Consider the following 23,080-nt stretch of genomic DNA (forward strand, 5'->3'; position numbering starts at 1 on the left):
CTTTTTTTTCCAGTTCATTACACTGTATATCATTTCCCAATAATTTCTAACCTATTTGCATTCCCACCACATATGATAAAATGTGCCATCTTTTTCTTTACATTTCCAACAAGTTTTTGATCCCCTTTTATACATTTTAGCCACTTTCTCTGGTGTAATATACCATCTATTCGTCATTTTCATGTAATTCTCTTTCAATAAGATACAATCTGTAAATTTTAAATTCACCTTCCACATCTTTTCCCAATCTGTTTCTATTCAAAACCTCCAGGACCAAGATGAATAGAAAAGGTGATAGCGGACATCCTTGTCTCCTTCCTTTTTCTATTTTAAATTGATTCGTTATGACCTGATTGATAATTAATTTTGCATTCTGTTCTGTATATACATCTTGTATCCCTTTTATAAAACTTACTCCATCTTCCATTTCTTCCATCGCTTTCTTCATAAAATCCCAAGATATATTGTCAAATGCTTTTTCCGCATCTATAAACATCATTGCTGCTTTTTTCTCATTTCTTACTTCAAAGTATTCTATTACATTTAAAATATTTCTTATATTATCTTTCATTTGTCTACCTGGAAGGAATCCTGCTTGATCTGGATGTACATAAATATTTAAGACCCTTTTCAATCTATTAGCTAAAATATTAGCAAATATCTTATAATCATTATTCAATAATGAAATAGGTCCATTATTTCTGATCAAGGTCAGATCTGCATCTTGTTTTTGAATCAAAGTAATATAAGCTTCCTTCCAAGTTTCTGGGATTTCTCCTTTTGTTAATATTTCATTCATTATATCTTTCATTGGGTTTACAAGCTGTTCTTTAAGTGACACCAGTCATTATTGAATGCTTGATGGCTCATCAAAATGAAGTTACCATACTTTTCAGTGTATAAGACTAGGGTTGTTGTTTTTTACTAAAAAATAATGTTAAAAAGGGGGGTCTCATACAGGGGGGCAATCTCCCCCCTTTTTCTTAATTTTGAGTTCCCCAAAATAGGGGGTATCTTATACACGCAGGCATGTTATACACTCAAAAATACAGTTATTAGAAGAGATGAAATGAGCACAGATGTCCTCAGAATTAGTTAAACCCTTCCTTCCTTCCTTCCTTCTCTTATTTTTGATATGTATTGACATAAGAAACCGTCTTCTGCCAAGTCAGACCATTGGTCCATCTAGCTAAGTTTTGCCTACACTGACTGGCAGTGGCTCTCTGGGGTTTCAGACTGGGGTCTATCCTAGTCCTCCCTGGTATTGCCTGATATTGAAGCAGGGACCTTCTTCAGGCAAAGCAGATGCTCTGCGACTGATCTATGACGCTTCCCCATCAGATTTAATACGTATTTTTTTCAGCAAACCTCTAGCTAATATTTTTATTGTGCTGAAGTTGTTGTTATTGTTAAACCTACTGTCAAGCTGAGATATGCTTTAAAGCTTTGCTAACTTCAAGTATGTCATCACCTGAAATTTCCTTTCTCTGTCTTCAGCTTCCTATTCGAACCTATGAAAACACCAGACATTAAAGTGAATAGTTAACCTGGAATAACTGATTGTGCAAACAGTTTGTGTTAGGCTTCAGCTTTCACCATGGCATTGCAGGTGCATCCTCATAAAGGGAAATTGTAACACAGAGAGCGGCTGTGAATTATGGACTTATCAGGCAAAAGTAATGATGACATCATTCAGACGGCAGTAATCAAGATAAATGAAATAAGAATTCAAAAGCACTTTAACAAGTGCAAATGCTATTTCTAGTCCTTTCAATAGGATTTCAATCATGGCCCTTTGTTTACAAGGAACTTTGTTATATACACACAACATTTAAATGAAACTAAAACACACACACAAACAGAGATGGGAAGAATCAGAGAAAGTAAAGCACTTATTGCATCTTCCCACATAAAATGTATTTTATTGCTGCTTGAATAATGCAAACAATGCAGTCGTAAAGCATTCTTTTTGTATCTTTTTTAGTATTCACAGTGAGCTTGTGTGGTCTAAAAACAATTTAAAATGAATAGAAAAAAACCACTGCTGCTTTTACTGATTCCAATATTGGATTCTTTTCTCTTTCCTTCTTCCCTCCTATGAATACACAGCAAGTCAATCTGGTCTATCTTGATGGTTGAATAAGCTCTTTGATTTTTGAATTATTCTGAGATTAACTGAATTTGAAATGTGTGCTGCATGCAACGTCTTGCTGGCCCAGAAAGATGAGCTTTGTTATTGACAGAGAAAAGTTGCAAAACTACATTTTCCATTATTACTCACTCACGCTGAACTTGCGTCCCCCACCTGTCAGGCTGCCTGGTTGCCATCAAGGCAAGGAAAGATGGAGTTGAAAAGTTCAATTTGCTATATTCTCTCCTGACCAGCTTGAACTTCACAGTTAAAAGTGGTTCTAGCACAAAAGGCAGCATCTCCCTTGCACATCTCAGGAGAAGAATAGTGCACATTATGTGAGGCGTTGCCCAAGACCAGCACTAGGCACGGTGTCTGGAAGCAGAGTTGACAATGTGCTGGAGCATTAATGAGCTCTGAAGGGAGCTGTTAATCAAGCAAAGGTCTAAAGAAAGGGCCATATCTCAATGGAAGAGCATCTACTTTGCATGCTGCAGGTTCCAGGTTCAATCACTGGCATTTCCAACCCTTGTAGGGCTCAGATAGATCGCCATCTGAAACCTTGGAGAGACCCATTGTGTCTACCCTGCATACAGAAGGGCTTAGTTTCAATCTCCGGGTAAGACCAGGAATGTCCTGTCTGAAACCCTAGAGTCATTGCCAGTCAATTTAGATAGTTCTGAGCCAGCTGGCCCAATAGCCTTCTAAAGCAGCTTCCCATGTTCTGGAGGAGACTGTAGGGCTTGAATAGTCACTGCCTTTACCATGCCCTCTGCTAACTCATTTCCTATAGGAAGGCTTGCAGTTGGGCCTTCTCCTTCCTCCTGAGTAGATTTTTCCTTCCAAGTAGACCCTTCATCCAGAGTACAAACCTGCTGTAGAGCTGTGCTTCTGTGTCTTTTGCTTTCCCATCTACTGTGCTGCCAGAGGTTCAAGGTACAATGATGAAGGACTGATGAACAAGGCAGGCTTGCAATAGGATCATTGGTAGGGTGAGGCAAGTGATACATCCCTGAGATGGGGCTCTTCAGTCTGCCTGTGGACTGGCGCAGCATCCCTCATGTCTTCACTCGGAGTATGCTGCTCCAAGCCTTTTCCTTCAGGATGCTGGCAGGTGGCTGAGGCAAGGTCTAGACATGCAGCTTTAAGAGGCAACAGAAAACTGCAGTGAACTTTACCACTTTACGTTAGCAGTCTTCAGGCGCTTACTCTTGTTGTCCCTGACATTTTTTGTGAGTGCTGCCCCTTGCTTTTTTGGCAAGAATAGAAATGCATGTGGTTGGTTGGTTGTGTGTGTGTGTGTGTGTGTGTGAGAGAGAGAGAGAGAGAGATTTTGTTGCCTTTGTTGTTTTATCAATTGCATTGTATTTGAATTTTGCAAATATGTGTTATTTTGTGTGAGTTGCTTTGTGGATCTCTTCTGACTGAAAAGTGGCACATAAGTAAACAATCACAATCACAAATGCCTGCTCCCACATTTCCATTTTTGTCAGAATTCTCAGACATTCCTAGTCACGGCGCAGGTAGAATACATTCAGAAATGCCGTTTGTACCCGTTGGCAGGTTTTGGTTTCCACACCGGTTGATGTGCTATTATTCCATTATAGATGTGGAGGGATCACCACCCCCCTCGCCTTGGTTCCATAAATATACTTGCCACACATCATATTTCTCATACATACACATAATTAAAATTTAGACTTTTAATTAAATATGTTGGAGGGTATTAAAACAGTGCTATTGTTGAATCCAGTAATTGTTTTAAATCACTTTTTGTGGCAAGTCCATTTGCAGGAAAGATTAAAATGAAAGGGAAACATATCTGCTCTGCCCAAACTCCATTGTGTGGTGGTGGTGCCTTAACGTTGGAACAGCCCTTGTTGGATCAGACAAAAGGTCCAACATCCAGTTCTCACAAGGCCAATGAGAAGCACGCAAGCAGGGCCCGAGCAGTTGTGATCTCCAGCAACTGATATTCAGAGGCATGCTGCCTCTGACAGTGTAGGTAAAGCACAGCCACCATGGTTAGTGCCCACTAATAACCTTCTCCTCCATGCACTTGTTTAATCCACTTTTAAAGCCCTCCAGCTTGGTGGCCATCCCTGCCTCCTCGGGGACCACATTCCATAGTTTAACTATACTCTGCAATAAGAAGTATCTTCTTTTAACTATACTCTGCAATAAGAAGTATCTTCTTTTGTATGAACTGAATTTCCCCCACACACATCTTCATTGGATGACCTCAAGTTCAAAAGTATGAGAAAGGAAGAGAAATGTATAAATAATTTTATACGCCTTCTATCATGCCCTTACATATTTCCCCCCCCCCCCAAATCAATGCCCCTCACCCACCCAAACTTGTAATCTTTCATCCTAGGGGAGTTGCTCCAACCACTTGATCATTTTGATTCTAGGCAGGGCTAATCTAAGTCATGGTGTCTGGGAGGCAAAAGTCCAGAATACAGTAAACCCACAATTTGCCTGAAGCCAAAATTGCATATACAGTGGTACCTCGGGTTATATACGCTTCAGGTTACAGACTCCGCTAACCCAGAAATATTACCTCGGGTTAAGAACTTTGCTTCAGGATGAGAACAGAAATTGTGCAGTGGTGGCGTAGCAGCAGCGGGAGACCCCATTAGCTAAAGTGGTGCTTCAGGTTAAGAACAGTTTCAGGTTAAGAACAGACCTCCAGAACGAATTAAGTACTTAACCAGAGGTACCACTGTAGCCAAAACACTTTGGATGTAATGATGGGTGGGATTGCCAAATTCCTTTTTTTCCCAGATGCCCACCCTTTTCTGTCCATTTACTTAATTACCTACTTACTTACTTATTTTGCCACCTGTGTAAAGCTGAATGCGCACAAGTTAAATGTATGTAAATTGCAGGCTTACTAAACTGCCTTGTCACAATAGCAGCTTCTATCCTGTGCCCTTTCTATGTCTTTAAATTATTTACTGTAAGTTCTGTGCCCACATTTAGATGCTGTGCCTCTGAGCTAGAGTCCTTACCACTGGGAGGGCCCTGGCTCAGTAAACCAAATATTTTCATGTGAAAGGTTCCAGGTTCAAAGCCTACCATCTCTAGGAGTCCTTCCATTGTAGGTTCAGGTTGTATAAATGTGTCAATAAACCATATATCATAAAGACATCACAGTCTCCGCTCTCCCTCATTCTGAGGAAACACAAGCCCTCGTTAAGCACCTGAAAGCCCTGGCTTCTGGCACTGCTCATAGCCTGGGGTGGCATGCAACACTACACTGGGGTCCACTATCAATGGATGTTTTATACCAAAACAACTCCTTGGTGTGGGACTACATCATTCAGTCCAGGGCAGCTCTGCAAAATACATCTCCTTAATATCACATTCCATGAGCACCTAGCATATATAATTGATATAAATTATATATTCCTCATGTGCCATGCTAGCAATGAGTAATAAAGTACAATATTTATGAAGAAAGACAGCAATTATCTTATTAAATCAGACAGCTGTAATATTTTCTCTTCAGCCTGTATCAGACAGCTGTAATATTTTAGTACAGGTCTCTTCAGCAGTGATTGTGAGTATAAAAGAACCAATTAATGCTGCTATAACACTAAGAAATATCCCACACCAATGTGGCATGAAGTATGCTCTGGGAATAACAAGATGTGGAGATGGCCACCAACTTTGATGGAATAGTACCTCTTCACACAGCACAAAGCTAAACTATGGTATTAGCTACTGCAAAGCGTAGGCAAGGCCACCACTTTGAAATGCTTCATAAGGGAAATAGACTAATTTTGGGGGTTCTCAGTGGCTACTAGTTTTGATGGTTGTGCACTACCTTCAAGATCAGAGGCATCATGCCTCTGAGTAGTTGTCATTGGGTAAGAGTGTGAGTATGAAAGTCTTCTACTTACAAATTTCAGAGGCATCTCATTGACCATCGTGGGAACAGAATGCTGGAATGGTTAAGGCCGTTAGTCTAAACCAGCAAGGCTCGTCTTACATAGTTAAGACTTTAATGTCAACATGAATCCATTGGGATAGGCTGTCCAGAGCTTTGGGGTGCACTGTCGTAGTATAACCAGAATGGCCAAATGCATTTCACCTTTCCATCTGATTCTAGGAAATCTAGTTTTGTTAACCTTTTAGGTGGTGCAGGATTGTTTTAGAGGTCACGCATCTTTCTCTGGGGCCAGTGAAAGGCTGGATGCAGGTAAACAAACTGAAACTGAAACTAGACAGGTCAGAAGTGCAGCTGGTACATTGGATGAATTGATTTTCTGATTTAGACATGATTGTGTTTTCCACAAAGCAGCAAACGCATGGTTTGGGAGTATCCTTTGCTCCAGAATCTTTTGCTTAAATAAATATTTGAATAGATATTTTTGGAGATTTAATAAAAATGATATAAAAAAGAACTATTTGAAGAGCATCGTTTTTCAGTGTTACCTGCAGTTATACCTTAGCAGTTGCAGTGTGTGGAATGATGGACTGTGCATTGGAGGTTGTCCTATTATTCATGTGCGTGCAGTTCCCTAGAGAACAGGGTACACACGCACTCAGAAATCATGAGCAGGCAGCTTGGCAACCCTAACTAGACACTTTTCTCAGACGGCCAGTGTGGCATAGTGGTTAGAATGTTAGAGTGTTGGATTGGGATCTGGGAGACCAGAATTCAATTCCCCACTCAGCCATGGTGCTCACTGAGTGACCTTGAGCCAGCCACAGTCTCTCAGACTAACCTACTTCATAGGGTTGCAAGGAGAAAATCTGAAGGGGATGGAACCTTGAGCACCTTGGAGGAAATGTGGGATATAAATGTAAGAAATAAATTATATATAACAAAAGTTAATGGCAAAAAATGTGGCCAATAGTTTACCAGGAACAAGTTCCAGAAAAAGTGACTATTCCTAGGTGAAATAGGGTGATCTGCAGCATGTAGGTAACCAAACTAATACACTAGAATTATCCAATGAAACCTTTAAATTACCGTAATCATTAAATTAAATGTTTGCAATTCACCACATTGCTCAGCTTTCAGACAGCCAGTCCAAAACTCACAACTCTTGTCCATCACTGATTTGTCAGAATCAGACACCAAATATGTGATTTCTTTTCCCTTCATCACCATCAGGTGTCTAACTTTGCTCTCAGTTCAAAATACAAGGATCAGTATAATGAATAATGATAAAAAGTCTACTGCTTGAGACCACATGTGCAAAGATGTTTTTCTACGTATATTTTGCTGTAAGAGTATTTAATACACCCCCCCAAAGAGTTCATTTTGCCCAAGAAATGACACACCCCATCAAGCTGAGTGTGGTTACTCCTATTAACATAAATGATTAACTATGTTTTTTGAAATATTTAAATGTTTCAGAACAAGAGTATGTGAAAAGGAGAAGCATTACTGTTGTAATCATGTGTTACACTGGATTAAGTATGGCAGAAACAGATCTCATTCCATGATAAGTACTATCTCCCAGGCCTCTCTTTTGCTTTGCAATTCAGCCTTCCCCCAAAACACTGGATTTTAGATGCAAGGCACAAAGAGAACAGGCTGCCACATATCTATTCTTTGCTTTCACCTTTAATAACATGCATCCTCCCCTTTCTGTGAGAAGGCTTTTTGGTGTGTTTGCTTCACACTACTGACATGTGTGCTGCTCCCAGCTCTCTCTAAGGCATGATTTATACATTATCAAAGCAAGATGGTTCTGATTTCAGAAAGGTAGTGGGGACAGTACCACCTTCTGCATGGCCAAATCCATACTGCATCTGTAGTTTATGCCATGAAGTTCTCCCAGGCCATAGATAGAATTGACCTGTGTATGGGTCATGAAAACCCACATCAACTGATAGGCAACTCTCAGAAACCTTCTCGGACCAAAATCTAGGGCATAGAAAAAATCCCTGTGTTCCCCCTTCCCGCACCCCCTGAGGCCATTCCCTGCCATTTCCCAATCCCAAAACACATGCATACACTCTTCTCTTTCCATACCCCCCCCCCAATATCCCTCAGATGAAAATGGGGACATTTGTCACTTGCCCCCTCCTCACCCACTCATTTTTGTCGCCCCCCCCCCAGCACTTCCTATCAGAGAGAAGGAGACTGGCAGCAGTGGCCATGGAAAGGTCATGGGGAGGCAATGGGATACTCCCCATGACCTTTCCGCCACTGCAACTCAGGATAAGCACTGGCTAATCCTCCTCCCCAAGCTCAGCGGCAGCAATTCTGGTGGGAAAATAGGTACATTCCGGGATCAAATCAGAAGCTCAGGTGGCTTTTGTAATTCCAGGACTGTCCATGGAAAATAGAGACACTTGGAGGGTATGGCTTTCCTTACCTCTAAGTAAGTAGCCACCATAAGGGCTTCCAAAATTCATTTTTGTTGTTCTTCTGTTAGTCCCCACAATGCAGGAATTTAAAAATGTAACTTGTGTGCTTTTAATTTTTGGTTTTTGTTGTTTTTAAATTAACCAACGTAGGATGTGCAGGTGCATCGTAGTAAATCAACATAGTAAATCAACGTAGATATGGGGCACATGGCAACAGCAGTTAGTGACTGTGATGTACTGGACATGCACATGATATTATGCAACTATTTAGATGTACCATTATTTGTTTTTGTATCTGTTTTGGAACAAGTTTTGTTATTTGAGCTTTTGAATCATATTTATGGGTCTGGACAGTTTTTATTCCAATAGAAGTCTGTTTTTATCCATCCTATTGCTTCATGCTGCACAGTATGACTTGAAGAGTGAAAATGTTCCTTTGGGTGATTAACATTCTGTAGCCTTTTAAATGTGTTTGAAGGGGGTATTTTTTGTTTTGTTTTGATCTTATGATGTATTTTGTGTTCTCATTTTGTATTTTTATGTTGTGAACCATCCTGTGATCTTTGGGTGAAGAACAGTATACAAATTAATAATAATAATAATAATAATAATAATAATAATAATAATAATAATAATAGTTGCCCATTCAGTGTGGAACATACAAATATTAAATCAGAACTAAATGAAACATGTTCTGTGGTGATTCCTGTATTGAATTGCCTGCCTACCAGTTCTGACAGTTGTTCTCAAAAGTATAAAGGGGGGGGGGACTCCAATAAATTGTATAGGTGAGACCTTTTCCAATGCAGAAGCCTTGAGCTTCAGTTTGCAAAGATGCACATCTCCTTTTTCACTGGGTAAGTCTTAGAGCAATGCTCATTTCCTCCAACTTTGCCCCTCTCTCTTTTTCCCAAAGTTCCTTCCTTGCAGTAGATTGGGCTATATGAAAAGAATGTGCCAAATATGCTATCTTCTTTTTTGCTTGGTTCCCTTAAACTCTACAGTGCACATTCTCCTTTTTCTTCCCTCACTCCCTTTTAACAGCCTCCCCAGCTGCTCTCATCTTCACACATTAGGCCTCATTAAATGTTGGATGCATTCACAAATCCATCTGCCTCTCAGCAGAGACGCATGAGAAGAGGTATTCTAATAGTCCCCATTTGCTAGGCCCCTAGCAGACCCCTATCTACACACACACATACTAATAATAATGATGATGATGATGATGATGATGATGATGATGATGATGATAAAAGTTCCTCCTAGCTTTTTCCTCCTGTTTTTAGACAAGCTTTGGAAAACTAATTCAGTCTGACATTAGAGCCTTTTACTAACTGGCCATTTGTAATTACACTACAAGAGAACATACGCAAATTGAATGCAGGGGAAGCTTTTCTGATACACAATAACTTCCCAAGGATAACTACATCATTTTTCACATACCTTCCAACTGTGCCTAATAAATTGCGTAAATGTTCTTTCTCCCCACAAACACCCTGCATTGTGCTGGCTCCTGATGCATGCTGAACTTCCTACTGAATCTCTGCTTGCTGACAGGATAGTCTGCCATATTTCATAGATTAAAATAAGGAAATTCTTGTGGATAATGGCATGGGGTCAACAAGGGAATTATGGGGGTCTGCCACCTTCAGGAATATTCCAGTCCCAGCCCCAGCCCAATTTCTAGCTTGTTTTTAAAAATATGTTTATCACCCTTTTTACTTAGGGAGCTATAAGGGAAACTGTGTGTGCTTATTTTGCTCAATTCCTCCCTAAGCAGTAAATCAGCTTTCTAAAATATTATTCTCCTCTGTCATGCATGCTTTAGTTGAGATTGCTGTAAGGCAGGGGGTTGAACTGTATGACCCTCAGGGTCCCTTCCTACTCTACAATTCTAGGATTCTAGGATTCAGCTAAATCATACTCAGAGTAGACAATGGTTTTGGTTAAGTTGGATCAGTGAGTCTAAGTATGGCATAATCAAAGAGAGAGAAAATGTATCATCATTTTTAAACAATAAATATTTGCATACCATTTGGATACACAAATTTCTATTTACAGATGCAAATTCAGAAATTTCTAATTTAAATAGAGATACACCTAACCATAGGTAACCAGGTGTCCCAGCTGCTGGCTCAGTCTGCTATCAAGGTAACTCAGTGTTGATGGACAAGTCCAGTGTGTCTGCTCTCCTTTTTTATGCTTCATCTTTAACCAGGAGTGGGGCAGGATGGCCCTTCATGTAGAAGACACCTTCAAATAGAGCACCCACTATCCTCCAACAGCCCTCTGTAGGTGACATCCTGCTGCTTCTCAGTTCCCAAGTTCCAATATTCCTCAAATATCCTGGGAGTGACTGCTCAGAAATAGGACTTTGCATCTGATAAAGTGGAAGATTCATTATTTTTTTGCGGGGGTTTTTTCAAAGAACCACAGGATTAAATTGTGCCAACAGAGGCAGTTTTAGGGTGGAGCAAACAAAGCTGTAGAACAGAGTATTACAGGCAGGGGGCACCAGATTTTAGCATTACACAGAGTGCCGCTGAAATTTGAGAGCCCACCAATAGTGCCAGATGCCTTGTTTGCATCATTTGTGAGCTGGTGAACCTTTAAAATGATGAATTTCCATTTGTTGCTTCTGCTGAAGAGAATCTGCCAGTGTTTGCTTGCATCTGCAGGCACATTGAGCCGGAAACATCAGGGAACCATCACAGAACCATCAGATGTACATGAATAGAAGTAGCTCAATAAACTATGTGTAAATGCACTAACTAGTTTAAGAGCAAGAGAGAGAGAGAAGAAATAGAAAAGAAGGCTCTAGTGCTTGCCAGTTGTTCCGTTTATTGGCCAGAAATTGGAAGACAAAAACATTTTTTCTTTGTAGTGAGCAATGGGGAAGAACTGGAGGCTTTCATTTTAAACAGGAAGCAGAACATTCAGGGGGTGAGTTCAGAGTTCCCATGCAAGGCCAGGGTCTCTCAGACCTCATCATGACTGTGGTCCTTTTCAAATGCATCAACTGAAATCATTAAGACGTGGGTTTTGGCTGAACTGCGTTTACTTTTTTCTTCCTTCACTGACCTTCACAACATCTCCCTTTTTAGATACTCATTACTGCTGCTTGAAAGGCATATTAGTTTGTCTAATGGTGACTTTCCTTCAGCAAATATATTTTCTCAAGCAGGAGAGTGAGCTCTGACATTTTACATGGCTACTCCTTTCTGGGCCATTCAGTTGCATGAATGAATTCCAATTTCTGGGCAGTTTCCAAACTGAAACGGTGGTTTGGTGTGACATGGACATGTAGCACTGTCACCCTGACAACCTCCATTTCAGAAGCCTCCTGCAGCAGGCACTTTTTCCTGTGGTGACATCATGCCACCTGTAATATTGGCCGCCTCACCCTTGCTTGTCTGATGCTGAATATCTCACCTTTTGTCAGGGTAAAAACTCTGCTATCACCTGTCTTTGTTCTTGGACAGCACCTCTTTAAGACCATCTCTTGTGGAGGCTGTCTTGACTTCAAACCCCACATTTACTAATTTCAGAAATTATAAGGAGTAAGAGAGTCATTACTTATTATCAGGGCTTTCTTGCCTTCCAGAAATCATTACACCACCTTTCCTCCAAAGAGCTTTAGATGGTGTATATGGCTTTCTTCCTCCTCATTATATCCTGACAGCAACCTTATGAGGTAGGCTAGATTGAGAGATGGTCACATGGCAAGGTTCGTGGCTGAATGGGGATTTGAACCCTTGTCTCCCAGACCCTAGTCTAACACACTAGCCAGTACATCACTGTGGCTTTTTGCCTTCCACTTGCTACAGGCCTCACTGCTTACAATTCCCCCACTTAGGATAACATTATATGCATCTGATGGAGTGAACTCTAGTGCACTAAAGCTTATGCCATAATAAATTGGATACTCTTTAAGATGCCACTAGACTCTTTGTTGGTTTTGAATGTGATGCCAATGAAGAGGAATAAGCGGCAGATGCTTTTAAATTAAGTCTAGTGCATTATGTAATCTTTGCTCACACTTAATCTCAGCCTTCTAGCACCTAATAAGAAGTGGGAAATTACATTTATGCTTTGCCAGCCTATCAGTTCTGTCAAGTTGAGGTAGTTTTGAAATCTATCCATCATTTCCATGCACATAAAATTTATTGTCATTCAGCATATTTTATATATATCCACATACATTTTATTTCAGGGGTGTTTGGCCAGGATGTTTATTTCTTTAGGCATTTATAGATGTGGTGCTTAGCATAAGCCAAAGAATGCTTTAGCACTAAGAGGCTGCAGAGCTTGATAATATTAGGGAGACATTGTATAGTGCCGCTTGATGACATGAGTGAGTGGAACAGATTGCTTCCACTTAAGTGCAAGTAACAGTCAAGTAAGATCTCAGACAAAAGGTATTAGGAATTTACAAACTCTTAAATTGGGCTTCTCTGTGAATCCTCTGCTAATGCTTTTTCTCCATCTAACTTTCTCTCTTTCTGCCACCTCTTTTGCTTTCCGCACCATGCATCACACATTAGATTAAGTAAAGGGGTTCAGGTTTCCCACTTTAACAGAACACGACTGGCCCTCTCATACCTGCTGTTCACTGTTTGTCCCCCACATTATGTCCTGATGGTTTGGGAGAAGGGGGACACCAACTGTGGGCAAAGCAGCGGATGCAGCTCTTCCCCTCCCACCCTGCACCTTACATAAGAAGAACTTGCCACTGGTCCATCAGGCCACTGGCCCATCAAGTCCAACATTGTTCTCACAGTGGACCTGTGCACAAGAGCACTATCCCCCAATCCTGGGATTTCTACCAAGTGTATTCGGAAGCATTTCTGCCTGCAGCAGCATAGCAAAGGTACAATGGCTAGGGTTTCAGAAAAAAATGCAGTTAATGGCTAGAATCACCTGATAGAGGTAAGGTGGGTGGAGGAAACATATTGAAAAGAAGTCCACTCCCTCCGTTGTAGCCTCACATGTGCTATTGAGTGAAACTTTGGTTAGGGAAAGGAGACAGCTGCCTCCAACATCATCACAGTAAATTACCACCTTCTCCTGGACCATCATGAGATGGTTTAGGGACCACCACCCTTAAATCACACCCTTGTTTCCACCCCATCACCTCAAATTTGGCCAAAACATCCGTTTTGATTGAATTTGGTACAGTCCTTATCATTACAGATAATGAAAACCAACAAAGAAGGCCATGATGAATTCTCGTTTTCGCAGCTGGGAAACTCGGGTTAGAAGCAGTGAGGCATACTCAAGGCAAACTCAAGAACTGGCGACGCCTTGCAAGAGGTGGGATAGTCTGGCAGCCGTGCATGGGTGAATATTTTTCTATCTGAAGTTTAGGTTTACATTTCCACGTATGTTTTTGTTTTGTTTTTTAAGTCTTCATACAATCAGAAATGAAGACATAATTGTTGGGTGTGCTGATGCTCCCCCATGCAACAATGCATGAGGGAAGTTTGAACATCCTGTAGATTTTAAGCTCCTTGGGCCAGAGCAGCCTCTCCTTAAATTCTTTCTGAAGTGCCACTTTGTGTCATTAATAACAACTAAACAAGCAATATGTGTGCATCTAGTCATGGAGAAGGTCTGCAAGGAGCAGGGCCGTCTTAAGCATATCCTGCACTGTGGTGCAAATATCTCTCTGGCGCCCCCTCCCCCATTTTCCAGAGTTGTCGACCTTTTTTAAGGGGGTGGGACTTTGGTTTGGCTCGTTTACATCGCATGGTCCGATGCGTGCTCGGTGCTGCACATAAGTTAGAGGAACCCAGATCACAGCCCAGACAGCCTCCCTGTGAAGCCTCACTCTAAGCGCCCGGTGCTCCTTACCTGCCCCTCTGGGGAAATCCTCATGACCAGCAAGCAGATCAGCTGGCTCAGATCAGAGAGGCACGCAGGCAGTGACATGGTCATAGAGGGGCAGGAGAGACACGCATGCCCCGCCCCATGCTCACCCCCAATTGCACCTGCCAGGCACCCAGGCAGCCCCGGCGGGAGGGGAAGCAAAGGGGCTTCCCTGAGCCGGACACAGCATGCTCCAATGGGTGGCTGAGAGGAGAGGAGCGGGCTGCCCCAGAGCAGGGAAGGGAGGGTGCCCTGATGCTCCTTCCCGGACACTCAGCCTGTGGCGCCCTCCAAAATCTGGTGCCCTGGCACCCCGCGCCACTAACATCTATGGGTAAGACGCCCCTGGCAAGGAGGCTTGTACTTGTGCTTGCTTGAACATGAAAAGAACCCTCAATGTGCTTGTGGGTCATGGTAAAGCAAGATCATGCAAGGCATTTTGTTAAATAGTGGGTAGACATGGCAGACGACACAGCAATTTCTCCAAAGCAGCTCTTTATTTTGTAAGCTGGATCAGAACTGAACAGCAAACAGCTCAGCCAGCCTGCTTTTATAGGCAGCCGGCTGTCAACATTGTAGCAACAACAACCCAGGGTTTCCCACCTAAAATAACTGACGTGGACCTGAGTGAAAATTATCTACAGTATCCCCCTGCTGGCCCAGGGTGAGAACTTCAGGCACAGTTCGTACCTGTAGATACGCACACATCCAAATACAAGAGCACAACAACCCCCCACAACAAACACTCTGTGAGGTGAGTGGGGCTGAGAGACTTCAGAGAAGTGTGACTGGCCCAAGGTCACCCAGCAGCTGCATGTGGAGGAGCGGAGACGCGAACCCGGTTCACCAGATTACGAGCCCACCACTCTTAATCCCTACACTATACTGGCTCTCTGGTTTAGGTTCGGTGGTGTTTGGGGCCCCTGAGCTGCCGGTTACTTACCTGACAAAAGAGAGAGAAAAGTGCCTTAGATGAGATGAAGACAGTTGAAAACAGTTAGTTAAACTGTAATGATCTTCCTGTAAAAAAAAAAAGTCTTGTTTGAAGATAATGGTGTGGGAATGAATGAATAGGGTTGAAAGAGGTTAATTATAAATCTAATTTAGGAAATCTATAGATCAAAGTATAAAATGCAAGCATTACCTTGGGTCACGTATAGTTAGAGAAACTTAAATAAAACAGAACATAATTTAGAAAGATCTTTTGTTTAAAATGTTGTACAGGCATCTCTTTGTTTTGCAGCTTCTGCTTAGTCATGAGAAAACAGAGTATATAAGGCTATGGCCCAGAGATGGACCAGGATGCAAACAGGAAAGATCTGTGCATCTCACTTGGCTTGATTCTGTTCTACTTTTTAGCAGCTATTGTAACAGTCTTAGATTAAGAGAAACCTCTTTACCTTATAATTGTTTTGTGATTGTTATGTTATAATCACCATATGATGCATTGACTCAAAATTGTTCAAAGTCTAAAGGAAAACAAAATAGTTAAGAAATTCCATATCTTATTCTTTGGTATAACTTAAATGTATCCTCTCTCTGTTGGACCCTTGGGAGCAAGTTTTGCATTAATGTGAACCAACCTAATTTCCACTTCCCAAAACAATATACAAACTGAAATACAAATATCCTTCAAAATCTGCATTATTCTGAATACTGCAATGCAGTCATCCAACCTATAAATAAATAAATGCAGTAAAAGCATATATCAGAGGAGAGTGTGCATAAATATGTGTTGGCATCCTTCTGTCTTGGGAGACAATGGAAGAGTGTGTCTTTGCGGGTAAAGTCAGAGTGTGTTGGTGAAGTTGGAAGGTTGCAATGCCTTCTGTGGCTTTAGAAACCGAGACGGGAGAGACATGTTTTGTTGCAGCAAGATCAGATGAAGGTGCCTGGTTGTGCTGCCGCAGATGCACCATGGCATTTCTTCTGTCTGTTATCATAATCTGGGGGAATTCTGAATACTCAAATTTCAGTTCAGATGCCACACCTGATTTATGACATGTTTATGACAAGTGCATGACACTTTTTCCAAGGTGTTGTGGGTAACCACGGGCAACTTTTGTTCAGGGTTTCTCTCTCCTTCTTTTATGATGTACCGTATTTTTTGCACCATAACACTCACTTTTTTCCTCCTAGAAAGTAAGGGGAAATGTCTGTGCGTGTTATGGAGGGAATGCCTACGGGTGGCATGCCTACGAATTTTCCTCCTCTAAAAACTACGTGCATGTTATGGTTGGGTGCGTGTTATAGAGCAAAAAATACGGTAGTTTGAAGTCTTGTTGCAACAATAAAGATCAGGCCTCCTGGCCACTGTTTTGCTTCACTGTCTTGGCCAGAGCCTTTTGTTTGACTATCCAACTTGAGCACAGGGTATTCCTCGCTACATCTCTGTGCTCCTCCCAGAAGTAATTCCTTCTCTCGTCACTGCTGTGGATACACAACCGGACTGTCTCCAGGCACTACAGTCATTTGCAAGGCATTCCCACACGGCAGGGTTGTGGTTGCCAGTCTTCATGTCATGTTTGCATGATATCTTTGTAATGCAAAGTTGGTCTGCCAATGGTCCTGGAGCTAACTCCCCATAGAACAAATCCTTGAGGATCCTGCCATCTTCTATTCTATGGTAATGACCAAGCCAAAGTAGATATGGCTGAGACAGGAGTGGGACATGTGTATATTAATGGAAATTGTCCTTTGCCTACAACAGAATTTATGTAGGATATTCTTGGATATTGGTGTAAGTCCATGGCAGGAATGGGGAACCTTTGACCTTGGACTCCAACTCCCATCATCTAGGACTAGGGCTGATGGGAGCTGCAGCCCAACAACATCGGAGGGTAACAAGTTCACTATCTCTGGTCTAGGGAAAGGGCCCTCACAGCCTCACTTTCTCTGTGCAATCTTAAATATAATGGACTTTTCCCACTAGAAACAAATAAGATAAAGTGTGCATAAAATACCGTATTTTTCCATGTATAAGACTAGGTTTTTTTAACCCAAAAATTAGGTTTAAAATTGGGGCTCGTCTTATACACGGGTAGTGCTGAGGGGTGTTTTCTTAATTTGGAGTCCCACCAAAATTGTCATTGTTGTTTAGTCGTTTAGTCATGACCCCATGGACGAGAGCACGCCAGGCACTCCTGTCTTCCCTCCAAAATAGGGGGTGTCTTATACATGGGAGTGTCTTATACACAGAAAAATACGGTAATCTAGTATTACAGTAGCAAAGTCCCCGTTTTGAAGGGGGCTTTTTTGCTGGTGGTGAGGGCAACAGTTTTAGCATTTCTTCCAGGTAATGGAGAGTTGTCATTCCAGGAAGATTCTAGAAGAAATTGAATTTACCTCACCACCAACCACCAGCGTTCTTGGTTTTCTGCTGGGTTCGTAGCTGAATCTTCTTTGGCTCTTCAAGAACACAGGAAGTTGCCTTATACCAAGTCAGAACAATGGGCCGTGTAGCTCAGCACCAGCAGTAACTCTCCAGGGTTTCAGGCAGAGGGCACCCCCAAATTTACCTGAGGCACTGAACCTCAGGGCTTTTGCATGCAAAGCAGATGCTCTACCACTGAGTTGCAGCCCTTCACTACACCATCAGACCACTGAACCATCTAACTCAATACTGTCTACACTGATTGTCTGCAACTCTCTGGAGATTTTAGATGGGGGGCTTTCTCAGCCCTTCCTGGAGATGCCAGGGATTGAAACTGGGGCTTTCTGCATAAAATGTAAATGTTCTACCACTGAGATACTGCCCATCTCATTCAACCTTCTTCCTCATCCCAAGTAGACCGTTCATTCCAAGGTGAAACCAAGATTCCTGGCAGACAAGCACTACTGCACCAACTCTGGGAAGACATGAGACAGAGAAACAATGATTAGTCCAGGATAGAGCCCTGAGACCCTTGTCAAGCAAGAATCCTCCAGCTCAGAAATCTTGACAGACTATACTGCTAGAATTGGCAAAGCAGTGAATGTATCTGCTGAAGAATAATCTCCTAGCTGTAGTTATTACTATCATTAGCTTTACAGCTATTTGGGGATATTACTGGCCTGTTGGTGTGTTTTATGTCTATTTAATTTTCTGGATTTTAAATTATTAATTATTGAATTGTTAATTTAGTGTTGTAGACAGTATTATCATTTTAATTATGTATCATGATTACTGTATTGTCTTCAGACTGTTATTTGGTTGCAAACCACTTTGAGCAGAAATTTGTAGAAAATGCAACATGGGAAAAGAAGCAAGTTTGTGCATAGGGCTGGCCCACCCATGAGGCAAGGTAAGGTGACTGCCTCAGGCAGCAGGATCCATAGGGGCAGCAGATGTCAACGTAGATCTTTATTCCCCTCCTTGTTCCTGGTGTAGATCTTCACTTACTCCTTCTTCCCTAGTGAGGAGAAGGGCACCATTTTGTGGTTGGCCTCAGGTGCCAAAATGTATTGGGCCGGGCCTATTTGTTTTGTGTTTATACATTGTGTTTTTTGTTGTTGTTTTTGTAAGATATTTGAGATTTTCAAAGTGTTACAAAATAAAATAAAAGCAGAAGAAAATACAAAATAAAAATAGTTAACAAAGTAGAAAAAGAAAAAAACAAACCCCTTCCAACCATACGAATACAAATTCAAAAATAAAAAAAAGATACAGGGAAAAAAATACAAAAATACACCACAAACAATTAAGAACATTTAAAAACAAATTCATTATTCTCCAATCCTCAACTGTCATTGCCTTCTTTCTTTGACCTCCTCCTCCTCCCTTTCTTTGTATCCTAGTTATTAATTATCCCAGCAAATCCTTTCGATATTTCACAATATTCTGTCATTACATTTCCCTAAACTGTTTTAATCTTGTCTTTCTATAGGAAAATAAACCTTAAAGCTTAAAACTTAAATCTTATCCTTACCAACTTCTCATAATATTCTTTCATAATTCTTTAAACATCTTTACTAAAGCCGAGTAATTTCATTCCAACATTTTTCTGACATTCATCAATTTTATAAAACAGTTCTAATGGTAAAAAAAAAAGAAATACAAACAGATCCAATCTTCATCCAACGTCCCTTCCTCCTGGTTCCGGGTTTGTCAGTCCTTATTATCCCATCGATCTAGCCCATTAACCTGGCAACCTTATATCCGAGGCCCTCAAGTCTTTTCCATGTCCCTTCCGCAGCTCTTCTTCATATTTGTAACTGTATTTTCCCTTGTCTCCTGCTCGTGGTAACTCCAGCTTGGCAATATTTTTAACCCTTCTCAACAGATCAGCCCCTTTTCCATATTCAACACTGAATTCCATATGGTATTTAAAAGCGTGTTTCAAAGACCCTCCAAAATTAAGAGCCCCCACAATCCCAAACATCTCATGGCCCATTGCCAGATTTGAAATGTCCAAACATCCCAGCATGGAGGGGTCAATCCAGCCCCCCATTTCCAAGCCAAACCAGACTTTTTCTTTCCAAATCTGGCTTTTTCCAAGTTCATTTGGCAAATCCGAAAACTCATATTCCTGTTGGGCCTGTTCTGTCAGGACACACTCCTGATTTAATTCCTGGGTGGGCTCCACATATTTTCCCACTGTCTGTTCAAAATTTCCCACTGCCTGTTCAAAATTTCTAGTCGAAGTCGCCATCAAATTCACCTTCTCATGTAACTGTTCCAGTAGGGCATTTGTTTTATAGAAAGCACACAACAAAGCTTCTGAATACATTGTCCTGCAAGGTCAAATGCCTATTCCCACGATTGTAATCTGTAACAGCTGCCGGCTCCCTGGAGTTGGTTACAGTTTCACAGTCTCCCTTCAGGGGGAAAACTTCTATTTGTTCTTGCAACAAAGTTTCCCTTTTTGAGATACTTTGTCAATATTTATTCCTTTAAAGTGCGAAGGGAAGCAGTGGAATCACTATGTTTCTCTTCTTTTAGCTATCTGTCAAAAACGCTTGTCTCTGGTCAATGAACTTCAAACGTCAGTTCTGACACCCCGCTCCAGGATCAGGACGGAGGAAAGTTGCTTTACTTTAAACTCACTTTAAACAGTCCGAAAAAGATCCCCCTTCTCCTGCTGTCGAAGGGGGGGTTCCACAATTTTAAATGATGAAATCCAATCCTTTAAAGGCGATTTTCTGAGCTCTAGTTTACGTTGTCTTTGCTTTATTCTGTCTACAAAAGAACGGAAGGCTGACTTCCTGTTTAGACCTTCCCGTTCCGTACCAAATTAAAATAGATTTTTAAGATCCAATTCCTTTCTGCTCACAAGTCCCCATTTAATGTCCAGTTGTTCAAAGTCTAAGTACTCACGGGTGCTTATTTTAGAGTCCAAATTGTCCCAGGAAAAAGGCAGCGCTCTCTGGCAACGGCTATGCGGTTTCGCTCCGCGGAAATAGCAGTTGACTCACAGCACTGCGCCACTTCCCCCTCTTCACTTCGGAGCCCGTTAGTGGGTTCCTTAGCGAGTTGGGGGGGCGCTAAAGGTGCCCGCCGAGTCCCATAGTCACAGGCTTCATCCGCCTGTGATTTTTAAAAGGGTCCCCGCTTTGCCGTAGCGGAGAAGACCAGTTTCCCGCAGAGCTAGTCCCTCCAGTTCAGAGGGAGTCCGCCATTGCCGATGGCGCCACCCCGGAAGTTGTGTTTAGGATTGCGGTCTATATGTCATTCAATGAGCTGGATCCATGTGGGTGTACAGAAAAATCTACTTGTAATGTATTGAGCTGAATGGTCAAGGTAAGAAATGTGGCTCAGAAAATATATTTCATTATGAGAAATTCAGATGAACCAACTTCATTGGTCTGGATGGTCTTTAAAGGAGGAGGAGAAGCTGGTGGTCTGTGTATTATTAACTCTTCAGGATCTATAAATTGTGGCAATGATTGTGTGATTAACTGTGGACCCCTATTTTCCTCAGCTGTGTCCCCCCCCCCCATATTCATGTCTGGCTGAGATCCCTTTTGATACTGGATTAAGAAAACTGAATACAGCTCAACAAGCTCTAATCGATGCCTCCAAAATTGATATTCAAGAAACATTCCCACTTTGCTTCTAAACAAATAATTTCATCATAAGATAATTCTCAGCAAAACTACAATACATTTTCACAATGTGTTATGGGAGCTGGGGCCATTCAGTTCTAAATAATGGTTTCTTCACTCGACAAGTAAATTGAAATTGATTGGTTTCAGTCTCCTGTGCAGAAGCACACAATACCTATGCACAGCAATGCGATTGACTTCAGCACAACAGACCCCAGCCTTCCATTCTCAAGGACCCAGGGCAGAATTTTGCAATCACTCCCCTTCTGTACTGGAATCTTTGTGAACCTTGACTCTCTTTAAATGTCAGCTTGTGACAACAATACCTTCACAGAAGGGGAATTGGCCTCTTGTGTCGGAAAGTAGAATCCTGCATGTGGATATAGGGCAAAACAAGAAGAGTTTTTAAACAATAAAAATGATGAATTAAATGAAAAGGTTATGCACCTCCTTTATACATTATAGGCGAAATAGATTAAAAAGTCTTGGCTATACAGAGAAAATGTGGCAATCCGTTCAACCTTCTGTGTGTTTGTGCAAGATGAAGCAGTCTTACACACATTTACCTGAAAGTAAGATGTATTGAACTTAATGAAACTGTTTCCAGACATGATAGCATTGTGCTGTGTATGTATGTAGTACACCTCACAGACACCCCAGTTATCAAGAAAGACACATCACTTTTCATTTACCCACGCCCCAAGGTCTCATTCCTGTTTAGTCACCACCAGTTCTGACCCTTGAGGTTACATGTGGAATTGCTGCTGCTGCTGCTGCTGTTTTGGCCTGAATGTGGGTCACTTTACACTTGCCTATATGGAATTGCATTTACCATTTTACTGCCGATTCAGCCAGTTTTGAGAGGTCCTTTTGGAGCTCTTCATAGTTTTTGTTTGTTTGTTTGTTTGCTTGTTTGTTTTAACAGCCCTGAGCCATTTAGTATTATCAGCAAACTTGGCCATTTCTCTTCTCACTCTTAACTCTAGACAGTGGCATAGGAGGTGCGGTGGGTGCAGACTGCCCCAGGTGTCATCAGTAAGGGGGTGACAAAATGGCAAAAATATTGTGTGTGTGTGTTTTTTTAAAAATGGGGCTCACGAAACTTTTTAGTTCAGTCAACATATGTAATGAAACGCGGCTGGCACTGGGCACCACACCACAGGGGCCAGCACTTACCGCAGGGCCTGCAGCATGCCTGATCCACACTTCTCTCCTGGGAGTGACATGGTGGCTTGGGCGCCTGCAGGCTTCACACTGCCTGAAACGGCAGCATAGGGCTTGCGTCTGCCCACCGCCTCTCCTTCAGCTGCCCTACAGCTGAGGGGGAGGCAGCGGAGAGGCTTTACACAGTGCGCCCTGCCCTGGCTTGCTCCGTCCCCATGGGCTCCACCCCCAGGTGCAGGGCGCATGCACCACCCTGGGGAGCCGAGCAGCTAGCTACGCCGTTGGCTCTAGATAACCTATTTACAAGTTACAAAGCACAGGTTGCAATTCTGAGCCATTGGGAACTCCACCTTCTACATCCCTTCACCAGCACTCTCCATTTTTTCCTGCTCTCTGCTTCCTTTTATGCAACCAGTTTCTGGTTCACAAGAGGACTTCACCTGTTATCCCATGACTGCTAAACTTACTCAGGAATCTCTGGTGAAGTACTTTGTTGAAAGCTTTTTGAAATTCCAAGTACACTATGGCTTTTGTGTTTTTATTTTTTATTTTATATATATA

General features: G+C 41.9%; 1 long non-coding RNA gene across 1 annotated transcript; it reads right to left on the bottom strand.

The window, feature by feature from the left end:
* Window positions 1-1,404: 1,404 nt before the first annotated feature.
* On the bottom strand, window positions 1,405-15,832 carry LOC310698150. The gene is made up of 3 exons (XR_014521359.1): window positions 15,733-15,832; window positions 15,276-15,352; window positions 1,405-1,511 (listed from the first exon to the last, which is right to left on the bottom strand). It is a non-coding gene; the product is annotated as an uncharacterized lncRNA (long non-coding RNA).
* Window positions 15,833-23,080: the final 7,248 nt, after the last annotated feature.

Source organism: Podarcis liolepis, assembly GCF_965112155.1.
Source record: "Podarcis liolepis genome assembly, chromosome: Z".
NCBI lineage: Eukaryota > Metazoa > Chordata > Lepidosauria > Squamata > Lacertidae > Podarcis > Podarcis liolepis.